Source organism: Rattus norvegicus, chromosome 16, assembly GCF_021556685.1.
Source record: "Rattus norvegicus strain SHRSP/BbbUtx chromosome 16, alternate assembly SHRSP_T2T, whole genome shotgun sequence".
Lineage (NCBI taxonomy): Eukaryota > Metazoa > Chordata > Mammalia > Rodentia > Muridae > Rattus > Rattus norvegicus.
Genome location: NC_141549.1, coordinates 73,253,688 through 73,277,500, shown reverse-complemented (window position 1 = coordinate 73,277,500; position 23,813 = coordinate 73,253,688). Strand labels below are relative to the sequence as shown.

General features: G+C 49.6%; 1 protein-coding gene and 2 long non-coding RNA genes across 12 annotated transcripts in view; 1 reads left to right on the top strand and 2 right to left on the bottom strand.

Annotated features, from left to right (window-relative positions):
• The window catches only part of Erich1 (glutamate-rich 1), a gene marked incomplete at its 5' end in the record, with an annotated part of 52,793,804 nt that overhangs the window by 10,386,863 nt on the left and 42,383,128 nt on the right, over nt 1-23,813 (bottom strand).
• LOC108348412 (uncharacterized) overlaps nt 1-23,813 on the bottom strand; it is a 28,201-nt gene that overhangs the window by 4,084 nt on the left and 304 nt on the right. The window contains exons 2-5 of one of the 4 annotated variants that reach the window (XR_015640411.1): nt 14,605-14,706; nt 14,311-14,368; nt 8,121-8,268; nt 7,583-7,676 (exon numbers count right to left, since the gene is read on the bottom strand). This is a non-coding gene — a long non-coding RNA (uncharacterized LOC108348412). Of the gene's footprint in view, nt 1-7,582; nt 7,677-8,120; nt 8,269-11,730; nt 14,369-14,604; nt 14,707-14,759; nt 15,017-16,579; nt 16,687-18,673; nt 18,832-23,813 lie in introns of those variants that run through there. The other 3 variants (XR_015640410.1, XR_015640412.1, XR_015640413.1) reach the window with 3 other exon arrangements.
• On the top strand, nt 1,282-22,062 carry LOC134482408 (uncharacterized). Of its 8 annotated transcripts, none has more exons than XR_015640415.1 (4): nt 1,282-1,447; nt 2,329-2,555; nt 8,138-8,281; nt 19,057-21,355. It is a non-coding gene; the product is annotated as an uncharacterized LOC134482408 (long non-coding RNA). The 8 variants fall into 8 exon arrangements; XR_015640420.1 differs by lacking the exons at nt 1,282-1,447; nt 2,329-2,555 and adding exons at nt 5,141-5,304; nt 18,700-18,805 and having other exon boundaries at nt 19,057-19,948; XR_015640419.1 differs by lacking the exons at nt 1,282-1,447; nt 2,329-2,555 and adding exons at nt 7,163-7,437; nt 18,700-18,805 and having other exon boundaries at nt 19,057-19,948.

Below are 23,813 nucleotides of genomic sequence, written 5' to 3'. Positions count from 1 at the left end.
GGCCTTGATCCTCCTGCCTCTGCCTCCTAGGTATGGTGACTACAGGTCTATACCATGCCTAAGATTTCATCTTCCTGAGGACGTCATTGTCCTTTATGGGGGAAGACAGGGAGAGGAACAGGGCACAGAAAGAACAGAGTCCTCTTTTCAGCAAGTCCTATTTCTAAGACAGAAAACTAGAACAGGCAGCAGATGCATTTGGCCTACCTGGCCTGTCCCCATATGTCTTCCTGGCTCTTTCCTCTCTGAGAGATGGCTCTACTCTGAACCACCTCCCTTGTCCCTAGTCCTTAAGCTGTTGCCATAGACCCGAGGTAGATGACTAAGTTGGGAAGCAGTGATGGTTCTGCAGCACAAGAGCCGTGGGTGCTCAGCACTGGGCAAAGGTACACGCAGGAAGCAGATGTCATGGAAAGGAAATCTGGGTACCATGGAGGACTCCTGGGTCCACATCATGCTGAAGATGCAGCATCAGCCCCGAAGAGGTCCACTGCCCTTTCCTCAATGGCCTGTCCTTACCATACCAGTCACCTGGACAGTTGCATCCTCTCAGCCAGCCCTGCTTTCCTGGACTGCTCGATTTTCCCTTCTCAGAAACAAAGGGATTCCACTGAGACTCTGACTGACGTGGAGTCCACACCCGACGAAGTCATCTGTTCTGTAGAAAGTACTTTGAATGCTGAGTCTTGCCCTTTGCCCAGGCTGGCCACAGAGGTTCCACACTTACTTAAAAATGTCTACAGCAGGACTGAGTCCCAGCTCCCAGGTAGTCATGCAACCAGAAGGGAAAACTTTCAATATCTTTGTTGCCAGGCCGTCAGGTAGGCTGGGTATATCCAATGCTTTTTTCCAACTTAAGACTTTCAACTGGGGGTTGGGGATTTAGCTCAGTGGTAGAGCGCTTGCCTAGGAAGCGCAAGGCCCTGGGTTCGGTCCCCAGCTCCAAAAAAAAGAAAAAAAAAAGAACCAAAAAAAAAAAAAAAAAAAAAAAAAAAAAAGACTTTCAACTGATATGAAGGCTATAACTCCACCGGAAGCTAGAACCCTCTGTGTCCAGCTAACAACCCAACCCACCATTCTGTTCGCAGATTATCTATCCTGATAAATACCGCCCCCCTACCCCCTGAACTAACTAGCCAAGGCCAGACCCCCTTTCTCCTTCCTGGGATACCCTCCATTCAAAGACTCCACCACTCTGCCAGGTTGAGTCATGTCTCCTGCCTCAGGCAAGCTGGGTGCCGGAACTGATTCTGCAAATTAAATAAGCTGGGGTCAGCCCACATCACTTCCACAGAACGAGCAGAGGTACGCAGTACCCTGTGACCTCATGGACTCTCCAAAAGGCAGAGATTTACCCCTTGGAGAGAAACCCCCCAGAGGAGGCCCAAGGAGGACTTATCAGCTGCTGCCTGGAGTCAGAGGAGCGGGAGAGTTTGACAGCTGCAAGGTAAAGTCTCGTTTTATTAAGACAACACGGCAAGCTTTTTTTAACCACAGCTGACATCACTCTAATAAATCACCATCATGTCTTGTGGGATAGAAAAAGCCAAAACACTGTCACATTTGATTTTGCTGGCTACTCTCGTCTCGAGAACAAACCATGTGTTTTTAATCAACAACACTTTGTTTTGCATTTCTCATACCCCAATACTCTTTAAATAGTTGCTTTTACCAGAGGGCTATTTTAAACCCAGGACCAGCTCCTTTGCAGAGGACATTGAGAAAGAACAGCATGTTACCAGCTCCCCGGGCTGATGCCTGCTCTTTCCTTGCTGTCGCCATTGGGTTCTATGAGTTGTATCTGTGTTTCAGAGGGGGCTTTCCTATCCCTTCTTTGGGAATTTAATTAGACGCCTTCCCAGAAAGTTGAAGGGATTTTTTTTTCCTTTTTCTTTTTGCTTTCTCTTAACCAGCAACACAACAGGGTTATGGGGAAAATAACAAATTCCCAACCAAAGGAGAGTCATGAATGGAACTGGGATTCCAAAGGAGGGTAGGAGAGAAGGAAGGGGTAGGAGGGGAGGGAATCATGGGGGGGGGGCAATGAAACAAGATTTGGGCAATGGTATATGTCAATTTCTGCCTACCAACAGGCCTCAGACTCCTTAGACTAAACCTTAGAGGCAGATGTGCTCTGCTCAGGCCAACCCACCAGGGCTTCTGGGTATTCCTTTGCTTTGCTGCCATGGGTAGCACTCAAGATGAGAAGCTGATGGGGAAAGAGGCCATATTTGCTGAGCTGCCCAAACTGCCAGGACCTTTGACAGTGGTTGGCAGTTGGATTCATCTTGTGCAGACATCTGTCTCTCAATAAACTGTGCTTCACAGAGTCAATAAAAAGGGACAAAGACAGCCCTCAACCTGAAATACTGAAACTGCTGAAAAGTTACCCCAGCCCTGCTGAATAACCCAATCAAAACTGGAATCGTGAGCCAACAGGAGCCCAGATACCCATAAACCCCGTATTTGGGAGACTGCAGCAAGAGGATCATGACTTCAGGGCCAGCCTGGGCTACATAGCCAGACCCTGACTCAGAAGAACAGAAAGAGAGAAGGTGAGCAGGGAAGATCCTGAGAAGAAAATAAGTTACATATAGGTGTGCCTGCTGTGTTATTCTAGTGAAAATTGCCATCTCTCAGTCGAATGGTAAAGTTTTGACGGATCATTTCCTGGACAAGTGAAATCCCATAATCCAGTCACATGAGAGCTTCTTTCGTGATGTTTGGATTGCTCATCTGCTAACCAGAGATCACAGATGCACACACTCAGCCACACTGCCTGCCAGGGCCATGTTTTCCACAGTCTTGTCCCGCAGGTCCAATGGCAGAGAAGTCCCAATAGCCCAAAGTCCAATCCTTATGAAAGTCGCTATCAGATATGCACACTGGTATTCCCATTTCTGTTTATTATGCCATAGCCTCATGAAATACACCATAAGCATGACTCTGCTTGATTAAAAACAAGCTCTACCAATGCCCACGGCAGTGCCTCCAAGCATCTCTCTGCGACCATGCCAGGACAGGGGATTCATTTGCACACATTGCTGTCATCTGTGGCAAGGAGATTCTTCCAGGCTGAGAAGCCCTGTGTCCTGGTCATCTGGTCAGTTCTGCGTCCCTCTAACTAATCCACCTCCAGGCTTCTTTGTCTTTCATTTGAGTATCACTGGGTTTAGTGGCATCCCAGCTACGGGGGTTCCATTTGGATTGGGGTTGTTTCTAAGTCCAGCCTAAAAGTGGCTTTTCCAGTTGAGCAGTACAAACAGGTGATTCATCTAAACTCACCAGGACTTCGGTACTCTGTGACGATGCCTTCGTTTATCGGGTTATCTTCCAGAACAAACTAGGAGGTCTGAAAAGGTAATGAACTACTAGAAAACATCTTCTAGTAGCAACGTAGATAGGGATTCAGGGCTGGGTTCAGATAGAAAGGGAGGGGAGGAGAGAAGGAGAGGGAGAGGAGGAGAGAGAGGCAGAGATACAGAGACACACAGAGAGGAGAGAGGGAGAGGGGGAGAGAGAGAGAGAGGCAGAGAGGCAGAGATACAGAGAGAGGAGAGAGAGAGAGAGAGAGAGAGAGAGAGAGAGAGAGAGAGAACAGATTCTAGGATTCCCCTAAAGAGCATCCTTGAGTGGGCCTTAACTACAGCTCGAATGTGTCTTTGTATGACCACTACTACTTGTTTCAAGGTTTAAGGACTGTGCACACTAAAGAATGCAGACTCAAGCTCAAAGCGAGCTCCACATTTTGTGGTAATAGAATGCCTGTTAAAAACAGAAACTGAGGACTAAGGAGAAAGCTCAGTGGTAAGAGCAGTCACTGCCCTTCCAGAGACCCCGAGTTCAGTTCCCAACAGCCACACCCAAAGTGCCAATGACTCCAGACTAGAGGAACTGATGCCTCTGGTCTACACAGATGTCTGCCCTTACCCACTCCCCCACACACACATGTGCATGCACATCCCTACACATACATTTAAATAATAAAACGTTTTTAATGTGGAAATCCTGCTGCTCACACCCACTGAGTCTCAACTCGAATTTTCTACACCATCCAATCCCTAGCTATTGTGTGTGAGTGAGCCTTCACACCCAGAAGCACTAACATTTCACAGTCCTAACAAACCCTAGGAAGCCAGGGTCGATGTTAAGGTTTCACCTCAGGCTAACAAGATCAGAACGGAGAAGATCTTGGGACACAGGCTGTGGGTTTGACCGACTCTTAGTCATTTCAACTCGTGCAAGAGAGACACCATCTGTGTAAGAAGAGTGTTATTCATTTATTACGCGTCTGTGTCACTGGTTGCCTGTTCTCAGAGCTTCTCTTCCTGATCCTCATCACAACACCAGAAAGGTAAGCATTGCTCAGGGCCAGACATGCAGGTCTTATATCCCAGAGCAGTCACTTAAACCTAAAGCCTCCAGCTCGAGGAACCTTGCCTCCATAATGATTGCTACATCCCCACAGCAGACTACTACTGACAAGAAGAAACAAACAGGCCCAGAGCTGCAGGAAGCCAGACTAGTGGAACGCAATTCCCCTGTTATACACCAGCCACAGTAGGAAAGAGGCCAGGGAGTGGCAAGGACACCCATTGCATAGTTGAGGACTCTCAGGGTCAGGTACGAAATCCCACAGCCCAAAAGACTCCCTACTCAAGGGGGCCTCTAGGGGTTCCTGCTTAATCACAGCCAGAAAAGCCAGGCTGACCTGGTGAAGGGCTTCAGCCCAGTTTAATAGGACATTTATGAGCAAAACATACTTATTAGTAAACAATAATTACAGGAGAACAAATGCCCCGGAGGCAGCAGGTAGCATGTGAGCCCTTTTTTCTACTGCCCTCCATGTGCAAACCCTTTCTGAAATTAAACCATGCCCGCTGTCAACACGAGTCTTTAAAGAGCCCTGGATTTCTGTAATATGAGCAGTAATTCTAACCCCAACTGTTAATTGAAGGCTTCATCGTTTCTTTATAGGGGTGCTTTCACAGAGGCTAATGTATTTAATCCTCGTGATGAGGAGGCCGTGAGGCAAGGACTTTTCCTGAATTCACTTTCTCTACACAAGGAAGCTGACCCTGGGGTGGGGGGGTGGAGCCTCTGAGGTAGCGCAATCACTCCTGGAGTGATTGAAAGAGCTGCAGTTCAAACCCAGACCTTCAGGTGCAGACCGGGTGCCCTGGGCCCTGTTTTGTGGGCGCCTCCCAAATCAGGATGACTTCACTCAGACAGAGCTCCAGTCTCACCAGAAAATGTACGGTGCATTTCTGGGATTCTTCTGCTTTGAAGTCATCATCAGAGCTGGTAAATGCTTCAAGACGTCTACATTTTCTCCTTCCTTCCTTCCTTCCTTCCTTCCTTCCTTCCTTCCTTCCTTCCTCCCTTCCTTCCTTCCTTCCTTCCTTCCTTCCTGTGCTATTTTGTTTTGTTTTTGTTTGCTCGATTGCTTGCTTGCTTGCTTGCTTGCCTGATTGATTGATTGATTGCTCATTTTAAGAGCAATCTTTCTGTGTAGCTCACCCTGGCCTGGAACTCCCTATGTACCCAAAACTCATGATCCCTCTGCCTCCGACACTGGAGTGCTCTAACCACAGTCACTTGAGAGCTTCTCTTCCTATTCCCATGCATGTCCCTTTTCTGATATTTGAGGTGACCCAAAAGGAGACCAGAACTTGATGAGTTTGGTAATCAGATACTACACTTCACTTACAACACATCTTCAGGGTAATGTTTTAGGTTGACCCAAGATTCTGAGTTGCAGTCACAGGGAGAAGTGACCTTGAGGACCGGTGACACACAGTTCAGTAGTAGAGTGCTTACCTAACTTGCCAAGGCCTTGGGTTCAAGTCCCAGCATTATAGACACATGAAAAGAGAATCCTTCAGATACGGTTACGAAGTTAAAAACATCATCTCAGACTTGGAAAAGATTAAAAAATCTGGGAACAAATTAGCCTGGTGTAGACAGTAAGTTAAAGAGAAGTCTCAGGGAGGAGTCGAAAAGCCAGAAACTTTAAATCCTGTAAAGTTTCTTAATCAAGTTACACTATTATTTGAAACTGGCAAGACACCAATGGATTCAGTCCAAAGGCATAATTTATGGTGTGTGTGTTTTTCCGTTTTCTTTTTTTAAGGGCATTAGGGTTTTAGTTCCTTTTCTTCCTTCTGCTTAAAGTCTCTCTCTCTCTCTCTCTCTCTCTCTCTCTCTCTCTCTCTCTCTCTCTCTCTGACATCTCTGTCTGTCTCTCTCATTTCTGTCTGTTGGTCTCTTTTTTTCTCATCTCTGTCTTTCTTTGTATGTCTCTGTCTCTCTTTCTCTGTCTGTCTCTCTATCTCTCTCATCTCTGTCTGTCTCTCTTCTCTGTCCATCTTTCTGTGTCTGACTCTTTGTCTCTCTTTCTCTCATCTGTCTCTCTGTCTTTGTCTCTCTGTGTGTGTGTCTGTCTTTGTCTCTCTCTTTGTCTCTCCTCTCTCTTCTCTCTCTCTCTCTCTCTCCCTCCCTCCCTCCCTCCCTCTCTCTTCCCTCTCCCCATTTTGGCAATCTGTTCCTTTCATTTTCTTAAATCTGTTTTCTTCCAGTATGTGTAAAATAAAACCAGTTTAATGGAGTCCTATGTCTTCCCTTCCCTCCAGAAGACCTTACTCCTCAAATAAACGAGCCAGCCCTGTGTCCATAAGCCGAGAAGCCTGAATTTTTCTCCCCCAAAATCAGTTCTCTCTTTTACATAGGAACAGAGTTGTCTTAAAGTGGCCGAATCACCTCACATGACGAAGTAACTTTCTCCCACAGATGACCTTCCTTCACCCCACAGTATGTCCTGCACCTTCCTCTCCAGGCCCACACCTAGGCCCAGCCACCCCCACACCCCCCAGTGACTCTCCCAGCCTGTCCCAAGGCCCTGGCCTCCTGGCTTTCTTCTCAGGGAGGCTGGAGGCCTCGAGTGCCCTGGGAGTAGCACATGCATGCAACACCCCTCCCACTGGCCCTGAGAAATCCTGAGATCAAAGAACTCAGGGCCAGGTGTCTGTCCTCCTCCGCCACAGGCCACAATTAATCAAACCGCCCAACTCACAGGAAGATCAAACCAGGCACCCCGCCAGCTGTTGGTTAAAGCCGGCCTTCAAGCTGCCCTCATTAAATTGCCCTCCCCCTTTCTTGCCCTGTGAACATCTAGCTCTTCTCTCTCTCTCTCTCTCTCTCTCTCTCTCTCTCTCTCTCTCTCTCTCTCTCTGTGTGTGTGTGTGTGTGTGTGTGTGTGTTTCTCCCTGCTTTCCACAGATTTTGCAAATTTACATTTATTCTCCATTTTGCCTGCCCCCTATTTTCATTTGTTTGAAATTCCAAGAGCCTCCGCTCTGAAGCCTGAAGACTTTCCCCTTCCAAAGAAGAAGTCCTCCGGAGCCCTGGGTGACAAGTGTCAGGATGGTTTCTTTGGAGGTATAGAAGAGCAGTCCTGTCCCTCCCCCTCTTTCAAGGGTAGGGATGAGGTCACCAAAGGTGACCTGAATTTTCCTGATTCAGACCCAGGCGTCTCTACCGCACACACGATGCTCTAAGTCCAAGAGCCCACCATACTTCCTACCTCAGAAGTGCTCTGAGCCTCACAGGGGATTCTCAGTGGAACCTCGATCTGTGAGCCACCAGACATAGATGATCTCCAGTGGAGCCAGTTCCACCTAGAACATAGAACAGGGAGGAAGCTCATCATGGCCGCTCTCAGAAGGCTGACGCAGAAAAGGGGAGTGTTCAAAGAGGTCCTGGACTATATAGCAAGTTCAAGGACAGCTTGAGATAAAATAGCAAGATCCTTTCTAAAAAAAAAAAAAAAAAAAAAGGAAGAAAGGACAGAGAAGGAGACAGAAAGGAGAAGGAAGAGGGGACAAGGAGGGAGTGATAAAGAAGCAGGATCTGCTCCTTTCTTTTCTCCCCACATCTAGAAACCCAGAGACCAGAGGGCTGAAGAACTGACCCTGGCTTCACTCTGCTGACGCACTGAGACTGCTTCCCGCCTGGTCTACGAGGCTGTTGTGCTTTTCTTACAACAAACAATCCGCAGAAACAAAAACAAAAACCCCAGGCTGCAGAACGCAGCCCCCTCTTCCCCGTAGTCATCTACGTACATCTATGTATTTTGTAGACTTGTTTTTCATCTCGGTGGTTCTGAGGCGTACAGGCGTGATAAAACACAGATGGAGAGGAGCAGACAACGTTGTCGCGCGCGCAGAAGACATCGCACCACGTTGTACGTTTTCGGAAATCTTGGAAGACCTCAGGATGTAAAGTAGGATTTTTTTTTTCTTTTCCCTCTTTGGGTCTGTCCCTTCCTCCCCTCTTCATGTAGTTGCAATGATCTCTTTGTCTCCTCTCTTGCTTCTATGGCCATGGCCCCTGGGTCACCTGCTGCTGTTAGGAACACTGTTGCTTGGCCTGGGCCACTGGGGCACTGTGATGCCCTGGGCTTGACCCCACCTCTACCTGAGCCTGTTTCTGCAGCTGTGGTGAGGCAGGGGTGGGAGGAGAAGCCATCCATCAACTCCACAGCCGAAGAGAGAGCTAAATGAGGACTGGAAGGGTCAGAGCTGGTGCGCACTTGAGTGCCGTAGAGACAGGTGGGGATTACAAATTGTTGAGATATCAGAGCTGTGCTTGATGGATGGTCCAGAATGAGGGGCAAGATGCTGTCCCTCAGTCTTCTCCGACAGCAGGACACAGCCTGAGCCCCCCCCTCCGCCTCCCCTGACTTCCTCTGGCCACCCCAACAGACCCCTTTCCCCAGCTTTTTTTTCCTGCCTACTCACAGTCCATCCATCAAGCCGTGCCCCCAAGCTGACCTTTGCAGAGAATAGCCAGCCTAAGAAGCATTTCTTGCTGTGACACCTCACCAAGGAGTTTTGTCAATGTTGGCCAGTCAGGGCCGAACAGTAACCACAGCACAGCCAGTGTCTTATCTGCTGCCCACCTCTTCCCCGTGAGCCAGAGGCCAGGGGAAGGAGAGAAGGCAGATCTCTTTCCCAGGGTACTTAGTCATTCCTCCTGACCTATCCATGCCCACGGGGCCCAAGTGCCTAGAGCCTAGGTTCATCAGTCAATAGGACTTGTCCTGTGTTCACTTTTTAAAAGCAGAGGTTTCACATTCCGTCATAACGGAGGAGGGGCTTGTGGGCCCTTCCCAGGGGAGCTAGCTAATGGCTATAGAAGGAAGAGATGGGGAAGTCATTTTCTTCAACTATACAGTCACTGGCGAATTATTGTGCTTTGGGATTGCTTCACACCCACACCTTGGAGAGTAGCCCTGGTCAAGCCCAGTGGGCCGCAAAGCAAAAACAAACCAGAAAGACCCATGGGTTAGGTCTATGGGTGGGGATGAGGACTGGGTGGAAGGAAGCAAAGGGTGGAAGAAGGGGGTGAAAGGACAATAAGGGTGGTTAGGTATGCGTGAGTATGATCAGTGTGTGTGACATACATAAGTGCACTGTTGAATAATAAACTAAGATTTAAAAATCCCCTTTAAAGCTAGCATTTCAAGAAAGGCACCACGAGCCTGCAGAGAAGCCTTCTACAATGGACTGCCAAGTGTGGGGAATACGGGATAGCAGTGTGTGGGGAAAGAGGCTCGGGGCCTGGGCAGAGGACTCACTGGACAGCTTCTAGCCAGCTCGGGGACATGCCCATCTCTGTGGGGCTTCGTTTTTTTTTTTTTTTGGGGGGGGGGAGACCACACAGGTTGCTGGTTGTGACATTGCCACCATGGAACAGCGAGCGGGGATGGGCAGGCATGTTGGGGCGAAGAGTGATGGAGGGTGTTTGATAAAATTACTATTAGGCTTTAAGTTAATGAATCACGACTGCAAGAAATCATGATAATCCAGCAGGCATTAGTGACAGATTAGCTTCAAAGCTGCCATGAAAGTGCCACAGTGCCTACCCAACGGCATGATTAATGCTCCCAGTACATAATGGCTTTATGGGGGAGCCAGGCACCAACAGAGCCTCGAAGGAAAGCCATGAAGAAATCCCAGGGCGCCAGGGGCACCATTACCCTGCCTGGCCCCATATGGTTTCCACTCCACTTGGAAACAACTACACCCACCCAGACTGTGAGACAAGTGGCAGCAGATCAGGCTAGCCTCGGAGCCCGCTCCCCCAGGGCTGTGCTGCTCACCAAGTGACAGCTGATCCCAGGCACTAGGAAGCTGAGTCACAGACAAAGCACCTCACAGCTACCGCTGGTGTCTGAAGAGCCCCGTCCCAGTCACGTGACTGAAGGTTTATTGTGGAGAGGCCTACAAAGAGTAACAGCCAGGACACTCACACCAGTGTGAGGTGGAGGTGGTCCATACCGACACCTTTAATCACCAGAGGCTCTCCCTACAATGATTTAAATATTTACCAGCCACCAAGCTGTGCCCCCAGGCCCCACTGCGCATCTCTATGCATACTTTTGCATTTGCTACTCCCAACAATTGTGTGAGATATTACTCTGGCTTTCTGTACTTGAAGGATAAGGGAAAGGGAAGTAAAGGGCCTGCAGGCAAACTAGCACTGGGTAGACCAGGCCCACACAACCCTGTCTCTCTACTTCTCTATTCAGCTCCCTTCGGTACCATAACCTCTAGCCTCACCTCACAGGAGGGGCTAGATTGGGATTCACTGAGCACCACTTTCCCTAAGGAAGAAACCTCAGTCTTTGCTTTATCAGTCTCCTGTTCCTGCCCCAGGGCAGCAGACAGAACTGTAACCCGGACTCCCTGCCTCTTCCTGATGCCATGGATCTACTCCCATGGCATTGCCTTGGGCACTTAACCTCACCTGCTTTCTGTTTCACCTTCTGGCTGGGACAGAAGGAATGTTGGTGACAATAGCTTGACTGCTGGACCCCTGAGGACTGAGCATCCTGACCCTTGAGATCCTGATCAGTCTTTCCATAACCTTCACTGGCCAAAGCCTCTTTGCAAAGGGTGCCCAAACTCTGCTCCAAAGGAAGGAAACCCCATCCATGATCTGCTCATCTTCTCATAAATATGGGGGCAATTAACAGAAATCCCAAGCCCAAGAGGAATTCTTAGAGCCGTGTTCATCTTCATAATGATGAAGAAAACCCCTCAGGGGGCCTGAGTCGCTACAGGGGTAGCAGGCTGTTACTGATCTGATTAACTAGAGCTCCTTCAGAAACATACAGACGCCCTCCCAGCAGCCTTCCTCCCAACCCACCCCACTCCAAGGGCTTCTGCCATGGAGGCCTCCTGCCAGGCTACCACTGGGCATCAAAGAAGACTTGGTCTTCTGTCAGAGCACCAATGGACTCCAATTTCCAAGACCTCTATGCTCATTGTGAACTCCCTAACCAAAGGCGAGTCAGCATCTCATCAGCAAAGAGTTCCTTGCTGAGCACCATGGAAAGGTCAAAGGGGTCCTTCATCCCTGTGAAGCACTTGGGTCCTTACATGACATGATCCAACTTCTGGCTGCAGTGTTCCATACTTCTTAGTGGGTTTTCTGATGGTGGCTTCCTTTGTCATGGCCCAGGCATCTCTTGAAGCCCTCTTCTCTTGAGCTGACAACCCCATGTGAGTCAAGGAGACCTTGGCACATTGACTTACGAAGCCATAAAAATCTCAAGATTGGGACAGGCTACCCAGACATCTCTCCCGCCCCTCCTCAAATCTTCTCCCATCTGCCTTCAGCTCCTCTTGAGGCAAATATATAGTTTCTATTTCAACACGCTGTGCCCAGTGAAAGCTCAATAAATATTTATTGACGGTGGTACCCATGATGCATTAACAGCCACAGCTATAAAATTAAAGTTTCAGACAAGGAGAGACCCTGGTGAGAAGGAAACTGCTACATAGAGTTGGAAATTTCTCAAAGTGACAGGTGTTCACAAGCATATACACACATAAGACCACACGGTTCTCTACCAGGCCCATCCAGAGACTCAAGAAATACCCTCCTGAGGATACTCTTGCTTCATGGATGCCATGTTCCACTTCTCTGTGACCCACCATCTCAGCCTGTCAGGCTCTAGAGCTGTCTACATTTGTTTTCTTGTTCTTGAAGGAACAGGGGCCAACAAAATTCTTGCCATAGTGGAAATTGGGAGGCTAAGTAAGTCGAGGTCCAAGTGCTGGCTACTGCGTTGCCTGTCCTCCGTAGGTTTTTAGTCTATGACCAAAACTAGGCACAGAAGTGAATCTTTTCTCTTCATATGTTGATCGTCCAGATATTTGTTACAGTAACAGAAAGCTGACTGATGCAATAATTTACATTTTGAAGCAAAAGCCAGGGAGGGCCTCCCATAGATGAAGGGAGACTCAAGAGGTCTAAGGCCTTATGAACACAGACAGGGCAATCCCTGCCCACCCCGATGTGTTTATAGATATAAATATCTACTGCAGGTGTAAGAGACTCCATAGTCCTGTTTTAGAACCGCTAGTGTTTCCCTCATCAGGGCGACCTGCTTATCTAACAGTAGCACCAGATCGCTTAGCACCAGCCAGTCTCAGCTCCTCTGACTCCTAGTATAAATTCAACAGGGGGTGGGGATGGGAGCAGGGATTGATGCATCGGGGTAAAGGAATAAAGATGGGATCTCGTTAACATGAGTCCCAGAGTAGACTAGAAGTCAGTTAGGGGAGAGCCCTGCAACTCTGGAAACTCAAGGGAGGACAGACAGTTCATGAGCTGGTGAGGTTGGAGCTAAAGGGAAACTCAGCCAGCTTAAAAGAAAAAAAAAAATGAAGATAGCCTTCGGACAAGCGAGAGAGTCTGCGGATAGCATTAAATGAGCGAGATGATACGTGTGGCTCACTTCCTGGAAGCCTCGTCCATACCCAAAGACTCTTCCACTGGAGGCAGCCATTTTGAACCTGACTTTGCTTAGCCTAAAGTGTTATGGTGAAGGGAAGGCAGGACACACAACAGAAGCACAAAGGAACGAGCCAGCCATACAACCCCTAGATAGAATCTGGAGGAAACATGCCCACCCTGCCCTACCCGCTCCCTGCTTTAGCCCTTCAAGCAATAGAGCAAAAGATCCCTCAAGAAAGCTCAGATATCAAACAGATAAGGTCTGCCTCTCTCTCCTAGTAAACCCTCTGAACTCTAGACTGTCCTGTGTGTCCCAACTCTGGTCCCTGTGTGGCCAGTTCTCAGGAGCCTCTTATGTTGGTAATTGACAAGCAACTTGAGCTAAGAGGACAGAGGGACAACAAACATTTGGTGGCATTGCCTAGTGCCAGGCACTCTTCTTATTGGTATCCTCCCTCAGGAAGATCACAATGTGTCCACACACAGAAAGAGAACACCCACAGTCCATTTGGCAAGGCTCACTGGCCTCTTCCCAGCCTGACCTGGCTTCTGCAGCTGGTGAATGGTGTTCACATTTGTGCTGTATGTTCCTGCCCAGATGGGTGTCTGATCTTGTCCTGGCCAGTTTTTCCACATAAGGGGACCTGGTACACTTTTTATAGGAACCCAGTCGTTCCCTGGGGCCAGAGGCTAATGCTGCCCAGATGCAGGAAAACAGAAGGGCCATTCAAAAACAACCGAAACATCAACACACTTTGAAAGTGGTCTGTTAGCACTTGTCAGAAGCACAATAAAAACACAATGGGACCATCAGAAAGCAGAGGTATTCAGGCTTGAGAAACTTGGCTTTGATGACTTAGAAAAGCAAAACAAAGGGGCAGAACCAGTTCCCACTTGGACTGTGGCTTGTTTGCTCTGCTTATCTGAAGTCAGAGCTAACAATGCTCATCAAACCAAAAGACCTCAAGTTTCTCCTGTGCCACTGGCTCCTGGACAGAGCAGTATCACCTTCTGGAACTGGCTGGTGTCAGCATATGGCTCCTAGACACCTGTCTGGCCGTGCGTCTCTCAACTGTGACCCTTGACCCTCAGAACAGATCAGATCATTTGCTGGGATGGTCTTTTGCAGCTAGGGTGGTGGAGGGCTGGAAACACCGGAGAGCAACGCCACCCACTCCCTTCTCTACTGTAAGCTGCCCTATCTGTCACCAGTCAGCCAGAGCAGGACCAGGAGTTCTGCCGTTCTGCCTGAGGCCTGGCTGTTGACACATGGCTCCCGCCTCTGGAGCAAGAGGCTGGAAGAGAAATGTCACCATCGACCCTGCAGACACTGGACGCACACAGCCTTCAGTGTGCAAGGCAGATGCAGAGCAGGCGATGTCCTCATGTGAAACAAGGCTGCCCGCATGCCACAGTCACTCAAGGTCATTTCCCCACGCCTCTGCGGCTCAGGCACTGCTTAATTCCCACCATGGGCGCTGTCTCAGCCGTTGATCAAGTTACCTGCCGGTGACTTCAGTAAGCTTAGTCCATTCGGGTGCTGAAGGCCTGAATGTTGACTCTAAGAAGAAAAAAAACAAAAAAAAAAAAAAAACCAGGAGATTAGCCAGAGGGGTTGAGGACTTGGCATGCTGGCCGGTTGGGAGAGCGGGCTCTAAAAGCCCTGCTGGTCAGAGTGGGAACCTAGAGGTACAAGACATTGGATTGGGGGGACGGGTTGCTTGTTGTTGTTTGCTTGCTTTGGTTTTGGGGGTTTGTTCTGTTTTGGTTTGGGGCTCTTTGCTTTCATCCACATACCCTCTTGCTCCCCGTTTTTTTCATATGTACCCCGTTATCCAGTCTACTGGACCCATTGAGACACAATGAATCAGGAGACCCGACCGTGTTCTTCCTCCTTGCCTGAAAGAAATGGGGAAGGGGAACCGATGTTAGAACAAAGGAACAAAATCTACCTGGAATAGGAACCCTCAGTCTCTGCCTCAGGCCTTAAGACGGCCATCCACACTGCCGTAATCCTTCACGGCATTTGCCAGTGGCCTTTGCCAGCTCCTTCTGAATCCAGCGGTGGCTCTGGAACAGGTCGTTACCGATTCAGCAGTCATGGTAAAAACCAAACACCTATAACGTGATCCACATTCCTTTAACCACTTTAGACATCTGAGCAGGTTATGCTTGCCACCGAAGCCTCCATTTCCCGAGATGCCTTTCCGTCTAGCAGGGGCCGCCCAGTTCCTGTCTCCCTGAGCCAGGTAGGCATGGAGCAGCAAGCACCCAAGCAGCTTCACCGGGACTTTCCACAGGTGAAGGTCACCTTTCCATAAATAAGCCTGGGGTGGTAAAGGGGCGGAGGGGCACATAATTTTGAGTCAGGGAAAGCTATAATTCAAATCTTATCCCTACCACATGCTAGCTGTCTGCTTGCCAAAGGCTAGTTCTGGTAACCGCTGGAAGGACTGAAACCGATCGTGGTTAGCTAGACCTGGCTTTGAGACTGACAGAGCATGTGTGATAAGCATCAGCTGCTGGGCCAGCAAGACTGCTCTGTGGGTCAAGGCGCTAGTCACTGAGCCTGATGACCTGAGCTAGGGCCCTGGACCCACAGAGTAGATGGAGAGAATTGTAGCAAGGTGTTCTCCGGCAACCACACACATGCCTGCATGCATGCATATGACAGACACACACACACACACACACACACACACACACACACACACACACACACCACAAATCGATGGATAAAATCAAAACTAAGACCAGCGAGATGACTCAGCTGGTAACAGCACCTGCCACAATGCCTGACTAGCTAGCTCAGTCAGTCCCTGCCGCTCACCTACTGAGAGACTTAACCAACTCTTGCAAGTTGTTCTCTGACCTCCATGCCAGGGCTCTCACCCATAAGTAAATGTGATTTTTTTAAACCTTTTTTTAGATAAGTAGATAAATAGAAAAACGTATCAGCTCCCATGCTCTTAGCGCCGCCCACTACAGTTGGCGATCAATCAATAGGACAATATTCATTGGGTGCCAGTTGAGTTACCCAATATGGCAGGTGTTCCAAGAATAGACATAAACATGCCAAGGTCACTACCTTAGGGGAAGGCCCTAGGATAATGGAGACGATGTGGGGTGGGGGGAGTAAATAAGAAAATGCTACGCAGGAACGAACAGCGATATTATTATAAGAAAGCACCTTGTACTTGGGCAGGCCGGGGTTCACCAACTTCACACCACTGCTTACTGGCTCTGTGGTCTTGACCTCTGTCAGTCTTGACTTTTTCCCCCATTGGTAAAAGGAGGGAAATATTACCTCTCTCATGGATCTGTGGCCAAATCAGAATAAAGGACCATCACGTGTACTGTGGAGTTTGTTCCCACCTCGTAGAGGTGGTCTGCAGGTACACAAAACTTTTTCAAGCTGAGAGCTATCTAAATGACAGCTACTACTGTCTTGGGGAAGATAAGCTTCTGGAAGGAAGGACTCGGGACTGCCTTTATGTGAAGTGACACATTCCCAGAAGAACGGGCACGGCCCCATAGTCTTCAGTCTTAGCTGAGAGAGTTAATGCATGAGCAGTGTCAGAATCCACTCCAAGAAAGCTTCCTGAAAGAGGTGACGTAACCGGGTAAACAGGGTTCGCACTGAAAGGGGAAGGCCCAGGCACGCAGAAGAAATAAGACGGGGATTGGAGGGCGGGGTACCAGGCAAGAAAGAGCATTGAGTGGGACCAGAAACTTTGAGCAGTCCACGACAGGTCAGCTAAAAAAAACCTACCAGGTCAGGCAGAGGCCGACTGCAAGGTCTCCATCATTCAGAAGCCGATCTTGGTGTGACCAAACACAACTTGGGAAACATACCCGAGAGACGAGTGAGTATGTGACAAAAACAACTTCTATCAGCCCCTCCCAAGGCCTCCAAGTCGTTGGGCCTGAGCCAAGCCAGAGCACCAAAAATAACATTTCCCATGAGCCTTCCACCTCTGGGAATGTCCCATTCCATGGGTCCCTACTCCATCTGCCTGCAAGATTTCCAGCCCACTTGGAGAGCCAGACAACCAGTGAACTCTGACCCCATCCATCCCAGCAGGGGCCCGGGGAAGCATTTATAGCTTCAAAGGTCCTGGTAACTGTTAGCCAGTAACCTCCTCCCAACCCCCACCTCCCACCTCTTTACCCTCCAGGCCACAGAGGTCAGGCACTGGGGTCACACCTGGCCAGGCCCCCAAATTCCAAGGCCTGCCATCTATTCAGAGTCTGCCCACTGGCTCTCGCTACACACCTTCCCAACCCCAGATGTGGACTTAGAGGCTGGAGAAGACCGGGCCCATAGTAAAGAGACCCCTGAAAAGGATTTCTGTGGAAATGGGCTCCCGGTGGTTCGTTCTCACCCTGGAAGAACTGGGTAGAGACTGATGCCTAGACTATCAATCCTGCAGGTTTCAGTGACCTTTCCCTGACCCCCTGGCTGCTAAAGGCCGGAAGGCCAGTTAACGTTTACCAGCCCCCCTTGGAGTAGCATGCTAATAGGTACCCAGAGGGAGTGAGGTTCACAGAAGTGTCATAGCCCAGGCAGCCCTGAGCCTGGCCACCTCCACCCAGCAAGCCACGCCCAAGCTGCAGGCCAACTACCCACTCCTTCACTCCAGTCACAGGGAGTGTAAGGAGAAGGGCTCTGGGCCTACAAAAGCAACAGAGGCTTACATGCCCAGAGGATCTGCCACCACAGTGGACATGAGCTTTAGTCCCACCCCGTCTTCAATGTCCTCTGTAGATGGCTTTCAGGATGTTAGAGCCTCCCCACCACAGCTGCCACCACCACCACCACTTCCACCACCACCATCACCACTGCCAGGGTCTGGCCTACCACTTTAAGATGAGCAATGATATCCCTGCAGAAATGGGGCTTGGCAGGGCATAGATTGGGACCAGAGGCAGTAGCTCTGCACTATGGCTACCAAGCTATTTACCTATGGGGGCCATTACTCAGCCTGTTCTGTGAAAATGGAGCCTGATGGCACAGCCTCTGCTCCCTTACTCATTCCTCTTCTACCCAGCTCTTGGCTAAGTCTTCCCCACTAGATGAGGCCCAGGTGAGTCTAGCAGGCCAAAGGCCAGGGCCTTGGATGGCGGGGGTAGTCCTACCAATGGGGTGCTGTATGACTTGGGAAGCCCTTAGCCCGTCTGTGCCTCGGTTTCTGCCTTGCAAAACAAAGCTGATGGAAGGCTTTGGTGGTGGTGGTGGTGGTGGTGGTGGTGGTGGTGGTGGTGGTGGTGGTGGTGATGTTGTTGTTGTTGTTTGAACCCTCTTCCTGTTCTCCATCTAACTCCAGGTTCCCATTGCTTCTGGGTTCTTCCATACACACCCCTCCACCCGTCCCTGGTTACCCCCACCCCATTCTTCAGCTCTCACCACAGAACTTTATAGTCAGGGGATTATCTGGCCGAATCCCTTTATTTAAAGAGCAAGGTCGCTGGAATCCAAGACATGACTTAGCTTGGTGACCTTGGCCCGGATGCCTCAGGCAGAACCGGGCCTGCAGTGAAAGTCTCTTGGCACTGGGTTCCTTGGGCTTTGCCAGCTCCAGCTGAGTGCCCAGATAATTTCACCTCCTCATGAGGAACACACCAAATCTCTTCCCGGCTTCCCAGGCCTCCGTGACGACTACCTCCTCTACCAAAGCTCACTCATTCCCCCAGCAGGTACCAGGATTCATAGGGACCCAAGTCCACCTCAGAAAACTCCCTCCCTCCCCACCCCTACCCAAATCCTCTACAACTTCCAGCTTCCCCAGTGTTTCCTCCCCACACCCCTGTGGCCTGGCTTGGCTCTGCCCTCTTCCTTGCCATGTGTCTGCTTCTGCCTGCTCACCTCGGGCTTTCTTTCCACTCATGAAGCCATCCCAGACTCCACCTCTCCTACACTGCAGTGTGCCCTGTGGTCTTGGGTCCTGGCAGCTGAGGCAGCATTCTGGCCCCATCAGTCTCCGGCCATGGAGCCAAAGTAAGCTACTTAACTTCCGTTGTGCTGCTGATTCTTGATTTGGTAAAGGGCTCTACCATGAGCCAACCACAGCCAACCTCTATGAACACATGAGATTACTAACAACACCGTGCATGAGTGTGTGTGTGTGTGTGTGTGTGTGTGTGTGTGTGTGTGTGTGCCCCTGCCCACATGTGTTGCCCCAGTGAATATATTCTTCCCTGTTGGACTTTTAAGTTTCTCTGAATTGAGTGTAACAATGTGTTTCTTAGTTCCTTCTAGAAAGGCAGTGTTGTGATGAGAGGGATATTGAAAATGGCATGGGTAAGAACTCGGTGTCAAGAGCTCCTGAGCGCTGGGATGACCCAGCTTGTGACCTGCAAACCTGCAATGTTGCCTTTGGACCCAGGATGGGAGGAGTAGTGCCTTCCTTCCCAGTGGAGATTCCACTCACCGAGAGTAAGCTCCTTCCCACCGCCCACCCTCTCATCTCCAGTGAATCCTTTAAACTGTTGGTTCACCTGCTCTGCTTGATGCCTGGCTCAGACCCTATCCCTGCAGACAAAAGGCTCCTGCGTGATTGATGATGACAGTGACCTGCCACTGACCCCCTGCTCAACCTGGGTCCTGCTGCTACACACAAGGCCCTCGGTTCAGCAGCCCCCACGGTTTGAAATGCCGATACCTGCTTCTTGGACTGTTGATTTTCCTCATCTTGCCAAGTAGAATCTTACTGAGAGGATCCAGTCGGGTGATGGGAAAGCTCTTAGCCCAGTGTTGTTACATTGTAACTACTCAGTAAATGATAGGGTGGGGGAGGATAACCCTGTGAAGGCAGCGGTTGTACACAAGGACCAATCCCACCCTGCTTCCTTCCAGCAATGATGGCATACCAAGCATGCCTCCCCACTATCATCCTGCCCACAGCTTTCTACTTTGCTGCCTCCCTGCCCGGAGCTTCTCTAGCTGGCTCTTAGGGCCGGCCAGGCCCCTGGAGCAGCCTCCTCCTCAGCGCTTACTGTCATTGGTTACTTGGGGTATTTGCTGACTGGGCTCGCTCTCCTTGCAGAAGAATCTGTCACCACTAAACCACCAAGCATTCTCATGCCATAACTTTAAAGCCATTTATTTACTCATTTACTTCCACTTATTTGCCAAGTCTTCAAGAAAAGAAAAGAGAGAAAAAAAGAAAAAGAAAAGAAAGAAAAAAGACAGAGAGAAAGAGGAAAAAACTGATTGAAGTGACTTCCTGATGAAGCGCACAGTGACCACCAGTTGAAATAAACAACAGGTAAAAGAAAGCCCTCTCAGGCCCCTTGCTGCCATTTTTAACAGCGACAATGCAGGTTCTGAAACCTGCATGGGAAGCAGCCTGGAGCGCAAGAATCAGGAATCTGACAGCACCCTCTTGCCGCTGTTTCTGCTTATGCTGGGTAAACGGTATTGGAAAAGAAGGGGTGTGCATGCAAGAAAGCAGAAAATAGAAAGGTGCAGCATTTAGCCAGAAAGGAGGTTTGGCCTACCAAAATCCCAGCCCTGCCAGTCAACCATCTCCAAGAGTCAGTCTCTCCCCCCCCCCCCTTTTTCTTCTTCCTCTCTCCCATACCCCCTCTCTACTTTCTTGTCTCTTCCCTCTCTCTCTGTTTTCCTGCACCTCTCCAACTGTGGAGGACTTCAATGACATCAGAAATAAGAACGAGGGTGTGTGTGGGGGTGGGGGGGTAAAAGCCCAGGAGAAATGAAAATTGTAAAGCCAGGCAGAACGGTGCATGCCAAGGAATTTTGAGTCCAGCCTGGGCTACAAAGAAAGACCTTGCCTAAAAAGGAAGGGGGAAGGAAAGAGAAATAAAATACTCTGAAGGAGGAACGAGACAAGCCTGCTCAAGAACATCTAAGAACCTTCCACGGACAGCTGGCCTTGGGAAGGCGATGGGGAGGAGGGGGATTTCCCAGGCTTTGATTCCAGAGCGCCTGTGGGACAAGGAAAGTTCCCCTGAAAGAGCCCCACAGATGTGAATACATCTGTACTCCGTTCTTCATCCCGAACGCTGGCATCCTGCCGCTGGCAACGGAGCGCTGTGGGCAGAAGGACGAAGAAAAAGGTCTAAGAACTAAAACATGGACCCGACACCAGAAGGGCTCCTCTCTTCTCCCTTGAGCGAAATGAGCTGAGGGAGAAAAAGGGGGGAGGGGGAGCGTGGTCCAAGCCTACTGAGTCGCTGAGTGAAATTACAGGGCCCTGCGAGGGATGATTAACGGCCCGCATGGTTTTCTGCTTCATAGCCATTACTCACTGCAAACCTGGGGCTTCTCGGTTACATAGCCCGGCACAGGCCGACCATTTTTTCCATTGACTGAAAACACATTCTGACTGAAAACAAACTTTGGATCCCCGAGGCTTGGCAGGCCCTGGGTCCTTCTCCATATTTAATCAACGGGAAGCTAAACACTTTCAATCTACGATGGCTCATTTGGACGGGGTCTCGGGGCTTTTGCTCGGTGCCAGATATAATAACTCTCCTCTCTCTTTTCTAAGGCCTATTTTATAATTTTGCTGTTTTTCAATGTCAAGCCCATCTTTTGAAGAATTTTTATTGGATTTCCTGCTAGACTTCAACAAGGATTTTTCTTGCTTTGGCAGAAATATCAAGCAGAAGAGGGGAAAAACTCAATCATCGTCTTGGAAAGTCAGGATGGTGCTCGCGCATTGGGCCGGAGGAGGCGGGGTGGCTTTGTCTGTTTGCACACAGACAGGTTTCTAGAAGGCTGGAGTCCCCATCACCAGCTTCCAGGGTCCCTCTACCTTCAGAATCACGGGGTGAAAGTTGACAAGGCAGGGTGAGGGTGACGGACGGGCACAAGTAGAAAGTTGGAGCTGGACAAGAAGACTCTGAGTATGGCAGCCAGCCAGAGGGTAGGTAGGCACAGCTCTAGGAGATCTGGGCACAGGCTATGACACCCCTGGATGTGACTGTTTGTAGAAATCAAACACCAAACATCCTTCGGTGTTCGGGAACACCGAAGGATGGGGAGACATTCCCCATGTGAGAGACAGCAAGCTGCCTCTTCCAAGACCGGGTGGGGAGGCATGGCCCAGAGGTGTCCATTCACCACACTGTCTGCTCCCAGCTCAAGGCAACAGCAGAGGCTTGATTTTTCCTTTATAAAGCTTGTTCCCCAGGAGAAGCAGCTTGCCAATGAATGACAGCTTTTGTTTGCTCATGTTTTCCTCTCCTCCCAGAGTCAACTCTCAGAATATACCAGAATGTTCCTTCACACTCCACTTTTTCTTTTCCATGTTTTCAGGGTGGGGGGTGGGGGTGGTGGTATCATCGCAGAGTATCATCCAGGGAAAAGCAGTTTGTTTTTGTCCCGTAGTGAGACTGGGACAGAGGAACCCTCGAGGGTGCGTCCTTTTCTATTCGTCTTTATATTTTTACTTTTTGACCTCTCATGCTAAGAAGCATGGGCTGCTATGAATGCCACAATTTAGAGAGTCACAATTTAGAGACCACTGTCCCATGTTTGCCTGTCTTTGTATCCCCATAGCAACCGTCTGAGATAGACAGGGACATATCTTATATCTTAAGACCACTGTTTAAGAGATGAGCTAACAAGATTCACAAACCAAGTGACCTGCCCAAGTCTTGCAAGAAGTAGGGATTCAGATAGGAATCAAAGTGGGCAACACGTTTTTGTCTTGGCTGTGATGAAGACTGGATCCATAGTCTCACCTTCACCGAGGTCCTTGCTATTACGCTGTATCATCCCCACTCGTTGTTTCTTTGGTCTCACTAAGTTGTCCCGGCTGGCCTTGAACCTGCCTCATCACCCCTCTTATTATTTGAACCTAATAAGATTCTCCTGCCTCAGCCTCCTGACTGGCTAGGATTATGGGTCTATACTACCAGGGCACTCGTGTCTAATGGGCTACAATATACATTTACTGCAGGGGAGTACCCTGATGCTCACTTAATAAAAGCATCTCCCTCCCCCTTTGCTGGGGAAAGTTTCTCTGAACAAATTATCTGAACTAACCAAACACACTGAAAGCAGAAACATCGTAGCTTTCCTCGCATGTCTACTAATAACAGAAGAGTTTTATTGCAGGCCTAGTATGAAACAGGCTTCCAGGGCATCTAAGCCACCTCTACTTCTTCTACTAAGAGAAAAGGACATCTATAAGTCAGGCAACACAAATCACTTGTAGAATGCTCAGTCAGGGCCCAGTCCTGTGCTAGAATATTGTAGGATGTTACAGGAGGAAAAGATGATGTCCTTTCTCCGGAGGCACATACAGCCAAGCTGAGGAGGGAGAGCAAGAGATGTAGGGTCCTAGAACTGGGCAGAGCTTAGAGCCCATTCGTCTAAGCCCCTCACTTACCAGTGAGATAAGACAGATGGAGGATCAAGGAACCAAGAGAAGGAATGGGAAATACGTATGTGGGGACCACATCTGTCAGAGAGAACGACGGCTGGGGAGATGCTCTAAGAAAACAAAACCTGGTCTCAACCTTGAAGCGTCTGCAGGGTCAAATGGATCGGTAAAGGGGGTAGCTTGATTCCGGGGTGCCTGTGCCTTTGCAAGGAGGCCAGAACACAGGAATAGGAGGAGATGGGGAGGGAGCCAGATGGAGCTAGGTCCTGATGGTCACAAGCACAGGAAGAATGACAAGGCCAGGGAGAAGTCACTTGGAAGGGCGGGGTCCCATACACTAGGACCAGTGAAGCCCTTTTCTTATAGTTTCTTCTGGATCTATGCCTACCTCCACTTTCACAAAAGCCTAGGGGCAGACAGAGGTCCCACTTTGTACTCTGTTTTGAATCTAGTGAAGGAGAGACCACGGGCGAGCCATCCTGTCTCCCCTTGGCCTCCTCTGTAATTTCCGCAGCCATCCTGTGTAGCCCCTATGCTTACCCCGGTTCTCACCATGCTTCCTCGATGCGGCCATCCAGGAGGTACCAGACAAGGACTGAGTTCGCTGAGCAAAATAGGAAAAGGTGGGGGACCAAGGAGGGGGGCGACCTC